An 11,036-nucleotide genomic window follows, 5' to 3' on the forward strand; every position below is an offset into this window, starting at 1 on the left:
CGACAGCCGCGCTGGGACGGAGCTCCCGTTCGAACCCACGGCCGGCGCCGGGCTCACGCTTCCGCTCTGCTCCCGACACGCTGCGCGCACCGCGCCGAACTTTCCAGAAGGCCGGCGGCTTTCGCACCTCAGCCTGGCACCGCCACGAGCCCCGCGAACACAAATCACCGCGCGCCGCGGGAAGCCGGGCCAATGGGAGCGCCGGCCCGGCGCGCGGCTTTGCTTGGCGGGGTGCTGCAGCTGTGCAGTGTTGGCGGTACTGGGTGGGGGGCGCTGCTGCGCGCGTTGCGCGCCGGGAAAGCTGTGCTGGGAAGGCGGTGCTGGGAAAGCTGTGCCGGGAGCTGCGCGGCGCGAAGCGGTGCCGTGTGTCTGCTCACTGTGCTGTGTGTGTGCTCGTTGTGCCGTGGGATGCCTGCTGTTGGTCACTGCTTTTTCAGAGGCTGCCATTCCTGTTTCCATAGTGAGATCTTCTCCCACTTCTCATGACACTGCCACGGGATCATTAATTTGCTTGCTGCTGATTTACGTTAACGGCACAACTCTCCCCAGCCCCATGGATTACAGACTGACCACAAAGCAGGCTCGTGCTCAGTGATCCACACGTACACACACCGTCAGGCCCATGCCCGTGTTGAAGCCCTGACCTTCGCTGCCTGCTCGCTGACACGGATCCCAGCCGACCAGCAGGATGTGAGCTCCCAGCGCGCAGCTCGCAGCTCTGTGTCCTGCTCACACCGCCCCAGCAGGGCACCGCCAGCGCTGCACCGCCTTGGCGCTGCCAGGGAGCACGAAAACACGTGCGGCAGCTCAGAAAGTAACTGATGAGTTTTTAAATAATTAACTGACACCGTAGGAAATCCATTTTTTCCAGGAGGTAGACTTGTTTGCTTCCAGCCTGGTTTTCTGTACACACTGCTAGCAGCATGGTGACTTCATGTGCTTTATGGCTAAAAACAATACTGATAATTTAGAGATATTCCAGAGGAGAGTACAGAGGTTTGGACTCAATCCCTGCACACCAGCAGGTTTTCCCTAACTGTGGGGTGTTTCTAGCAGCTATTTCCCCTTTCTGTCCACCATCGATTTATATTCCTGGGGTAAAAAAAAAAGAGAAACCTTTTTCAAAATGTACAACGTGATGAAATAAAGTTAATGATTCAGTTTGTGCTTTTGTTTTGGCCTCCTGTCACCCTAATGCCAGGTCTGCAGGGAGGGGTGCAAAGCTGCAGCTCTGGGGTACCTCAGAGCCCAGCTCAGCACTCTGCTTCTGTGCCTCTCGCATTTCTTTACTTCTTTGAATCAGCTTCTCTTTGTTTTATTTCTCCCTGCTCAAATCTCTAAAGAATTCAGATTTGGATATTTTCTAATCACTTTTCCTACTTCCTCCTTCAAATTATTCATGCCTGATGCGGTTGCTACCCCAAAGCCATTCATTGCCCCTCACCTGACCCTCAGGCTTCGCTCATCCTGGCTGGCTGTTGGTTAACACCCCCTGTCCTTTTACTGACCCGAGCTCGTAGCCTCAATCAGCTCTGACTGCTTTCTCCACTTCTTACAGCCACTGGCTAATTCACACCCTGTTCTTTGACATCACCTCTCAAAAATGTTTCCTCCTAAACTGTATTGCCAAAATCATCCACACTTGCACTATTTCTTTTGCCCCACTTCATGCAACTCTCTCCCAGTGTGAATCTTGGCCACACCATCTCTCCTCCTTCAGAGCAGCTGAAATGCAGCTGCAGAATCCCTGCTGTATGGGCAGCCTGACCACCAGCCTCACAGGGCTGCGTGTTGCAGCACGGCTCTGGGGGAGAGCTGGAAGTAGGCAGAGGCAAAGGAAATGCCATGAGAAGCTCTCAGAGTTTCTTCAGGAAAACCCAAGAAAAACTTTCTGTGAAATGAGCGTTTTACTTCATTTTAAAAATCTTTTTTTAATTAAATTCAGCCCGGTTTCTGAAAGAAAATACAAAAATGTGTAATTGAATGAAATTATGAATGAACACTGAAATTAAATGTTAGCTTTTAAAAATATTCCTCAGCCAAACTGTTTATTTAATTGAGCTTAACCCAAACACAACTCTCATTGTTGAGCAAAGCATTGACATCCAAAAACATCCATCCGGAGACCGACTCTGTGAGGATGGCTGCTGTGGTTTTTGCCCTGAATGCACTCACATTAGAACCTTTGGGAGTCAGGCACAGATGAGAGCACAGTGAATTCTCATCTTAAGGCATTCAAATTTCATTTGCAACGGGAGGTTGACTGGAGAAGAAGGAGGTGCGGTGTTTGGGTCTCCTCACTGCTGGGCTGCTAGGAGCAGCGATAACAACTGTTTCTTAAGTGGTTGATCAAGGGGAACGACTACGGCAGATCCTCCTGTGGTACTTCCCCAAGTAACTGTTAATTTTAAACTAATTTGCAGTTCCTCTTCCACCTTTCATGCTGCCTAGCATGTATTAATACAGCGGCTGCCTGTGTTTGTGTATCGGTCAGCGGAGGCGTTCTGTTGTCGCGCAGCCTGCAATAACCGCGGGCACCTCCAGGTGCCGGTTTGGCTGCAGGCACTTGGCAGCACCCGCTGCTCCCATCTCCTGCCGCTCAGCCTCTGCTGCTGCTGCTCAGCCATGCTGGAAGCTGCAAAAGGAAGAATCCGACAGAGCCGTTGCCTGCTAGCTGTCGTGAGGCCGTACACAGCCGGCAGGCCGACTCGGCATGTCCCCAGCTGCAGTCTTTGCCTATCATGTAGCTGTCTTCACCCACAATTTTAGAAGAATGAAGCTGTCTGGAATAGGCTCTCATACACTGAAATCATTTTTAGAATTTTTTTCATTCATGTCAACCATATTTAGCCTTCCAAACGCTGCATCACTCCTCAAGTTTTATCTTCAGCCCTGGGCTGCCTAGAGAGGCACGTCAGTCTTCCTAAGCTTAACATAACACCTAAATAAAGCCTATGCATGAAAGAAATGTCCTTTTTTTTTTTTTTTTTTTTTGTATTTGACTTAAGGACTATTTTAGTCTGCTCTGCATTCTTCCTGATAAGCCATCTTTATGTTTGCCCTAACCAGATGCACCAACAGCAACTGGAGCTTTTCGGGCGTTTCCCAACTGCTCCATGTGGTTGCCACTGACTGGAAGGCTGCTTCCTTTCTGCAGTTCTCTGACATTTCTGCAGGCCAAGGACAACTTACAGTAGTCTGTCCTTCATAAAGCTCTGTGCAACTCTCACTTTTATCTTCAGCGGCACAGAAGCTTCCCAACAGCATTTTATTACATCTCTAGCCTGAAGCTCTTAATTTATACTCCTAGCTACTCCTATATCATGCCTTATGAACACTAGAATTATAAATGCTTTCACTTTTTAATTACATGAGTCTCAATAGGAAAAATAAAATATTTTGACCCTCTGAAGATTGATGTAAAATATGCTTTTCCCTGCTGCTTGCTTTACAAGGCAAGTGTGCTTCAGCGATTGCTCCATTAAACTTCCAAGAGGCAAAGAAAGTCATTCTGCAGATATGCTTAATACAGCCAATACATCTCTAGGCATCTCTAGGCACACGTTTGCTATTACACCTGAAAATCAGACGTCCCTGAACATCACTGCGTACGATAACTTTTTTGGCTGGGGACACACAGATGACAGCATTGCTTCACCAGCGCTGCCACTGCCCAGCCCTGCAGCCCTGTGCTGCCAGCCCAACCTCCTGCCCTGCACTGCTGTGCCTGGAAGGATTTCAGCAAGTTCAGCTCTGGAGAGAACATGGATTTGGTATTCTTCTAAGCCATACTGCTGAGCTGATAAGAATGACTTTTTTCTTGAAAGAACTCAATTTGCAGCTGATTCCTGATGTGTTTCTGTCTCGTGTATTACTTTGCCTGTCAGTATTATGTTCCGAGTTGTCGAAAGTGTCTGCATTTCTTAAACTATTCCTACTTTCCTATTTCTAAATGATTTTGAACTCAGGTTGACCCATGAGCCAGTATTTCATGGAGAAGCACACATAAATCCACTATGATGTCACTGCAGGAGCCACGTCAGCCTTAAGGTCCCACTTTTTGTTCATCTTTTGCTTAAAGAAGAAAAAAATAGCCAGAGTTTGGTTCTACGTGGATTATCCCCAACAACACTAGGAATACTTACAGCAATGTTCACAATAAGCTGAAGAGAATTTTCCTTTGCATGTGAAGGAACACTCCCTGCAGAAACACCTCACGTAAAATCACTGTCCCTCCTGCACACATTTTTAAGGATTATTGATATTCCTGTAAAAGAGACATAAATCAGAATGTTAGAATAACTCAGCATCATTTAAGTTAAACGGCATTTAAGAAAAAAAATCAGGACAGTTTTCTCCAAGTTATATTTTGACATCCTTACAACAAGACGAGACCTTTTAGCTCCACGAGAACCAATAACACAAACTTTCTCCTTTGGAATGTTTAAGTTGCAGTGGAGAAAAAATCTTGCCCATTGGAAGCACTGTGGTTTGGGATTCCGTTACTCCCAAACAGATCAAATCTCTATTTAGATACTCTGTAACAAAAACATACTTTGACCTGAAAAAGAAATTCACAAATATTTTCAGTCTTAATACAAAAAGTCTAACAACTTTTCATGACCTGTTATCAGTAATATAGAATAATGCTGTGTGTGTATTATTCTCTCCATCAGACCCATTACACTGAAGCAGGAATGTGAGCAAAGGAAGATGCATCTCACCACGCACTGGGCTGTGACATCAGCAGGCTCGTGCAGCCTCCTGCCTTCTATACTTGGTTTTTGTAGAACGCCGTTTATTTATTTTACAATGTGCTTAGTTTTTATTAAAGTGATTTTTCCATAAAGCTTTAAGCATAATAAACCAACCTCAATGAGCTTTTTTTGGCATTCACTGTGCACTTTGAAATAGCATTATTGTCTAGAGACTTTTATAACCTTTAAAACACTGTAGAAACAATTAAGCTTGCCTTTCTTGAAATGAAATCTTTTTTGTTCCATTCAGCTGCATGACTGCTGAGGACTCAATTTCAAGACCACAAGTTTTGCTTAAAGCAATAATTAAAACTAAAACAACATAAAGGAGCCTGTGCTCACGGCTGCCTTTACCTCACTTGTTCCCTTCTGCTTCTTCAGTGGTTGAAGGTTACGGTAAGGAATGGACACAGCTGACCTGTAGCAGCACGCTGTGATCCACTCGTGCCACTGAAAAGATGTCCCAAAGAGACCTGTATGGGAGCAGATGTAGCAGTGTGCCTACCTGTGCCCCCCCGAGCACTTCAGCTACGTCTGTGCATGGTAACATGCTACAAACGCAAAATTTAAAATGTATTCTTTTAGTTCAGACCCAAACCTGAGAGTGAGATTCAGTACAACATCAGTCGTGAAATCGCCAAGGCTTATCATTATGAAATACTACGTGACTATGATTCAGCCTTGAAGGACACCTAGATGTAAAACTTCCTTCTTCGTTGGTGGTGCTCTGGGATGATTTGAGCCAGCCTTGAGCTGGGCAGGCAGCCACAGCCCCGGCACAGGAGGATTGCGGCTCCAGGCCCGGCAGCTCCCACTGCAAGGCACAGGCTGTGAGAACCCAGTTGGTCAGCTGTTCGGTATTCATTCCTGAATTCAGATCGGGCAAGATCCTCCTACTGGAAGCTGCAAGAGTGGGCAACGTTTGTCCTGAAGGGATCCGATGACAACCAGCAGCAGTGCAGTGAGCAGTCACCAGGGGCTGCAGGGCATTGCTGAGGTCTGAGCACCCACCAACCACTTCTTTCCATAAGGCATTCTAATGTCCTGCCAGGTTAGCCCCTGAGCTGGTACATTGCCTATGAATAAGAAATTAAACTACATATTTTTCACTTGCATGACGGCAAGCCACCTAGCAATCTCCTTAGAGGAAGCCTATGTGAACTAAGAAAATCAAGGTATTGAAGCTGCCAAAACCCAGACATATTCCAACTCAGATAATGAGGCGCATCACATAGATCCCGGTAGTGGAAAGCATTAATCCTCCCCGTCACCGCTTCAGAAGGGATCGCTTCTCCCTGTGAGGCCCAGCGCATCACCCTGGCAGCTCCCAGCTGTTCACCACCCACAGGCAGCCACGGTGCCCGTCCTGCTGAGCTCACAGCCCTCACTCCGGGGCCCTTCACCCTTTAGAGGGAAACACCATTGTAATGAGCACTGCTGGAGGTGAGGTAATGTATTTACCGCTTCAGGAAGGAAGGTTTTCCTGTTTGTGTCTGAAGCACACCGGAAACATCACCATTTGTGTACAGAACAATTATCTAGGGCATGTGCTGCAGGGAAGCTGGGCTGGAGGAAACCCATGTGAACCAGAGCCTGCTGCAGCACTGTGCCCCTGCAAGTGTGCTCCTGCAGCACCCTGCTCCTGCAGCACACGCTTGAGCACGGGGTGGTAGAGCTTCTGACCCAGTCACACCAATGGAACTGGCAGGAACTTGCTCCTATGGAGAAATATGTGACTTCAGAGAGATGCCAGTGAGTGGATTTGATTGGAACTGCATTCCTTGCAGGTTGATGGTGGCAGCATACAGCACCCTGGCTCTGCTGGAACTTAACTTGCAGAGCTGCACAGGGCTGGGTGGTGAGGGGGTCTGAGCAAAGCTGGAGCCATGGAGCTGGAGGGAACGTGGAGCTGGACAGGGACTGGGGAAGGAGTTAGCAGCAAACAAAGCTGAGTTTGTTGGGCATTTTCTTTTCAATGGAAAAACAGAAGACAATGGGAAGAAATCACCATATTCACTGAAGTCATGGTGGAATATAGCTCTATAAATGGAGGAGAAAACACAGCCAAGTAAATGTAGAAGATGTGGGACATGCATTAGTCATGAGAAGATATCTCATAGAAGTTATGTATGTGTGAAATGAGCTTTGACAGAACTCACAAGGGAGAAAACTAGGGGATTAAAAATACATCTAGAAAATAAACGATAGAAAAATGCATACGTGCCAGAGGAATACATGAAGGTGCTGTGCCAAAACTCAGAAACTGCAGCTGCAGCCAGACAAGAGACAACTATGGAAACAGGGAAAAAACACTGTTAATCCTGGTCATCAACACACTGGGTATTTAAATGAAAAATTAAGATAAAACAAATAAGCAAACACTTATTATAAGCAAATGCCTATAATGACATACTTCGAGAATGTAAAATTTTCAGGTATTCAATGGGAGCAGTGAGTGAACTGGGCAGGTAAGGTGGCTGCATGTTGAGGAAACTCTACTTTTTATATTCTAGTCTCAGCATCAAAAAAACCAACTGTTCTTCTAACAAAGTGGAGAGAGAGCTTCTGAAGAGAGCTCCAGGGTGGCCAGCAGGGAGATGGTGCTTAGGAGACAGGAATGAGCTATGCAGGAAAGAGAAGAAACAATCAAACAGTGAGTGATGGCAACAGAAGTGCTGGAAGTGTTGTGAAGTGAGAGGATGCACTGAGGACACCAAAGCAGCAAGCTGAGCTAACTTGGGAAGAACAATCCTGAGGGAGCCTCTTCATGTTGTTGGGGAGAAGAGGGAAAGGTGGCCGTAGCACGGAGCTGATGGGAGAGAAGTTACAAAATGCCACAGTTTGTTTCAAAACTGACAACAATTGCCCCAAAGAGGATAATCATCTTGAATGTAGGAGCAAGGGCAGAGGAACAGCAGCAATAAAACGGACTGCATTTAGACAAGTGAGAATCAGAGGGTATGTCCAGAGCCAGGATGTTGGGCACATCCCTGTTCAGAATGCCAGCAGAACTGGTCTGTAAATAACATCTCCAACACCTCCACAAGCAGGGGGGCTCAAGGACACTTCACAGTGCATCCACCACATTTCTCAGACCAGCTGTTCTTGCAGAGAGAGGAATGCCAGCAGTGCTGGCCAAGGCACAAGGATGGTGTTAGCAGGAGTGCAGCATGCCGGCCTTACAGCTTCTCCTCCAAAGATTCCAGCTGGAATAGATCCATAGAAAATCAGCAAGGATGTCCATAAAACAGAGAGCCTCCTTAGCCCCGTGAGATGAAGAGGTACAGAAACTGCTGCTCGAGGGAATCTGTAGCAACACCCAGCACAGCGTGCAGGCTGCTGGGCAGCACTGAGCCCAGCAGGGCCTACCAGTGGGCAGCCTGTGGATTTCTGCATGTTTTCTTCACATTCTAGAAGGAAGCTCTAGAATTCAGCAGTGCTCACAGCAAGACCCATCTGACTAAAAAGAGGAACCCATGGTTTACAGGAGATGCTCTCTGCAGCCACGTGGTGTGGTTTCACAAGCAAACCAAGGATTTTTCCCCTGAATGGTGACTGCATGAGAGCACCTCACCCAAACAGCTCCACCAATATCACTGCCGAAACAGCGTTCTTAAAACCAAATGGCTATTGGCTGTGATTCCAGAGCTGCAGCTCTGGAATTTTGCTTACAGAGTGTCTATTTCCATAGCAGTCTCAGTCCCACATCAGTGCTGACGAGCAGCAGCCACGTGGTGCTTTATATGCCACACTGGGAACTGGCAAGCGGGGCATCCACGTGGTCATGCACGGACAAGAAACTCGCTCCTGGAACAGACACTGTGCTACAGTAAGGCTTTCCAGGAAAGTTACCTTCTGTTCAGGAGCCAGACTGAAGAGGAGCCGTACAAAACACGCTGCCCGACCCGTCGGCACACGGAGCAGCTGCCCTTCCCCACCCCACGGACACATCGCCCTCCCCGCAGCCGGCAGGTACCTCACCTCTGTGCAGACACAGCGTGCGACCAATAGGCACCTACAGTATGCAGAGCACCATTTTTACTGTAAAAGTAGCAAAGAACCCGTGGCTTATCTGACATCCTGCACTGTATTTAATGCTAGGAAGATATCTTTCAGTGAACTATTCTTTACGTAACCCTCATAAATCAATCTTCCTGCTATGTTTCCTTCAAGAAGATTCCTTGGTGTGGAGCTGGGGCCAAATCCCGCTGCAGCCAGCGACAATCGTGCTGCTGGGTCCTCAGCATTGCAGCAGTGTAGTTTGGGTGCATTCCTTTTATTTCCACTGGCAGACACGTCTGTTTTAATATAACATGAAAACATGCACTGCCAGAAAGCACACTGATTATGGAACAGCAGCCATTATCTCCAAACAAAGGCCACAACAACCCAAAGCTGTGCCATCTCTCCCTTGCTGCTGCCAGGCTGCCCGCAGCTTCCAAATTCCAAATTCCATGCTTTTGGAATTGCCAAAGCGTCTGCTGCTCTCAGAGGCACCAGCTCACCTAGAGCTGAAATGGGGCAACGCGCTGCTCAGGGCAAAGCGCTGCATTAAATCCAACCTGGGTTACCTTGTGGTTTTATGGTGTCTGCAGCTACAAACAACGATGGTGATTTGTCTGAGAAGCAGAAGGTGCAGGGGAAAAAAAAAAAGAAAAAAATCTCCAACCTGTTATGCCACACTAAAAGGAGAAATCAACATTCCTCCCCAGCCCTGGTTTGTTGCCCTCCACTATAACTGCAGCTAAAGGAGAACTGGGCCATGAAATGCAATAGAAAACAGCATTTGTTGCATCTGCTGTTTCACTTGTCTCTCTAGAATTGCATGGCAAACACAGGATTCTCTGCCTTGGTTCGATAAGATCCATAAGCACAATTACTGCACGTTGTCGCTTCTTCCAGTACTTTTTCCAACGTCACCTAGTTTATGAGATTCTGAATTAATATGGCTGCAAATAGAAGACAGAATTTATCAAAGGACACAGCTTTCCCCAGTTCTGCTTCCACGAGCTCAGAGGACAGCTCTGGAACTCCTCCACCTCCTGAAAGCAGCACCTCTGTCCTGCCTGAGAGCACAGCCCAGCTGCTTTGGTCACCACCACTTCCCATGGAGCACTACAGTGCAAGTGCAAAAAGATCAGAGGTTTTAAGAAGGGGAATTCCTGCAGTTATTCAAACTGTTAAATGCAGACAACCTCATATTAAACCACAAAACTGAACAACAACCAAGTCACATTTCTGATTCAGTCTGGTTTGAGACAGGCAGCCTTATCCTGGTCTGATGGCTAATTACATTCTCCAAACAGCCTAATAAAACAAAGCACGCCGCCAAACGGGGTCTCTAATTAGCAAGCAGTCATTTGGCTTCCAATACTCCCTTCAACAAAAACAAAAAAGAAAATCTAGCAATGCTGCCCTGCAATGCTGGAACAAAGAGGAAAATTGTATTGAATTGTAAAGATATTCTACCTGCTTTTCTACAGTAAAGAAAAAAAATGAGAAAAAAAGAGGAACACTCATGTCCTTTCTATCTCCAGAGAGCAGCTGGCATCCTAGCACTTCAGGTGCCACATTGCATGATGTGCAATGACATGAAACCAATTTATGTCACCTAAATGACTTTCCATTGACAGTGTGTATCAGCAAGCACATATTTATAGCTGGGACAAGCACATTCAGACTAATTAGCAGCTTTCTCCCCAAATGAAAAAGCAGCAGCGTTTCAGACAGTCTGTGTTACTGTGAGCTTGTGGGAAGACAGATTTTAACAGCGCTACGAGAACAAAAGAGCTGCCTAAAAGAAATGATAGGACTTGCACACGGAGTTAATTTGCTTTCCAGCGGGTTTAAGAGTTACAAAGATGCATCGCTCATTGCCTCTCATGCAACAAACAACTGGGTCAGGCAAGGATCTGTGCTATAAAGTAACTGCATCATGGCTGGTGCTTCCACCGGGAGTATTTCTCCGGTTCAGCCCTTTGATCTACAGTTCCCACCCTTCAATGATCTCACGGTGAATAATTTTGATCCGTTTATTAATTCTTGGAACCAGCAAACTACAGTTAAAGTGATAGAAAAACCTCACCAATGGCTCTAGGCATTGAGTACCCTATAGGCACACCTCCAGTTGTGATAGAAGCTGACAAATGGAGCTTGGAGGGAGTTTTCAGCCAAAATACAGCACAAGTCTAATGTAAAGGAGGTGACAGATGGTATGCTTCCTATTCTAATTTGTAGAAAATTATGAAAAATTAGAAGTGCTACCAGCTAAGCAAACCA

General features: G+C 46.7%; 1 long non-coding RNA gene across 2 annotated transcripts in view; it reads right to left on the bottom strand.

The window, feature by feature from the left end:
- Nucleotides 1-1,958: 1,958 nt before the first annotated feature.
- The window catches only part of LOC104912729, a 31,743-nt gene continuing 22,665 nt past the window's right edge, over nucleotides 1,959-11,036 (bottom strand). For both annotated transcript variants that reach the window (XR_004160886.1, XR_002118737.2), the window contains 2 exons: nucleotides 4,146-4,267; nucleotides 1,959-2,635 (listed from right to left, as the gene is read on the bottom strand). This is a non-coding gene — a long non-coding RNA (uncharacterized LOC104912729). The remainder of the gene's footprint in view (nucleotides 2,636-4,145; nucleotides 4,268-11,036) is intronic.

Source organism: Meleagris gallopavo, chromosome 11 (genome assembly GCF_000146605.3).
Source record: "Meleagris gallopavo isolate NT-WF06-2002-E0010 breed Aviagen turkey brand Nicholas breeding stock chromosome 11, Turkey_5.1, whole genome shotgun sequence".
Classification (NCBI taxonomy): Eukaryota; Metazoa; Chordata; class Aves; order Galliformes; family Phasianidae; genus Meleagris; species Meleagris gallopavo.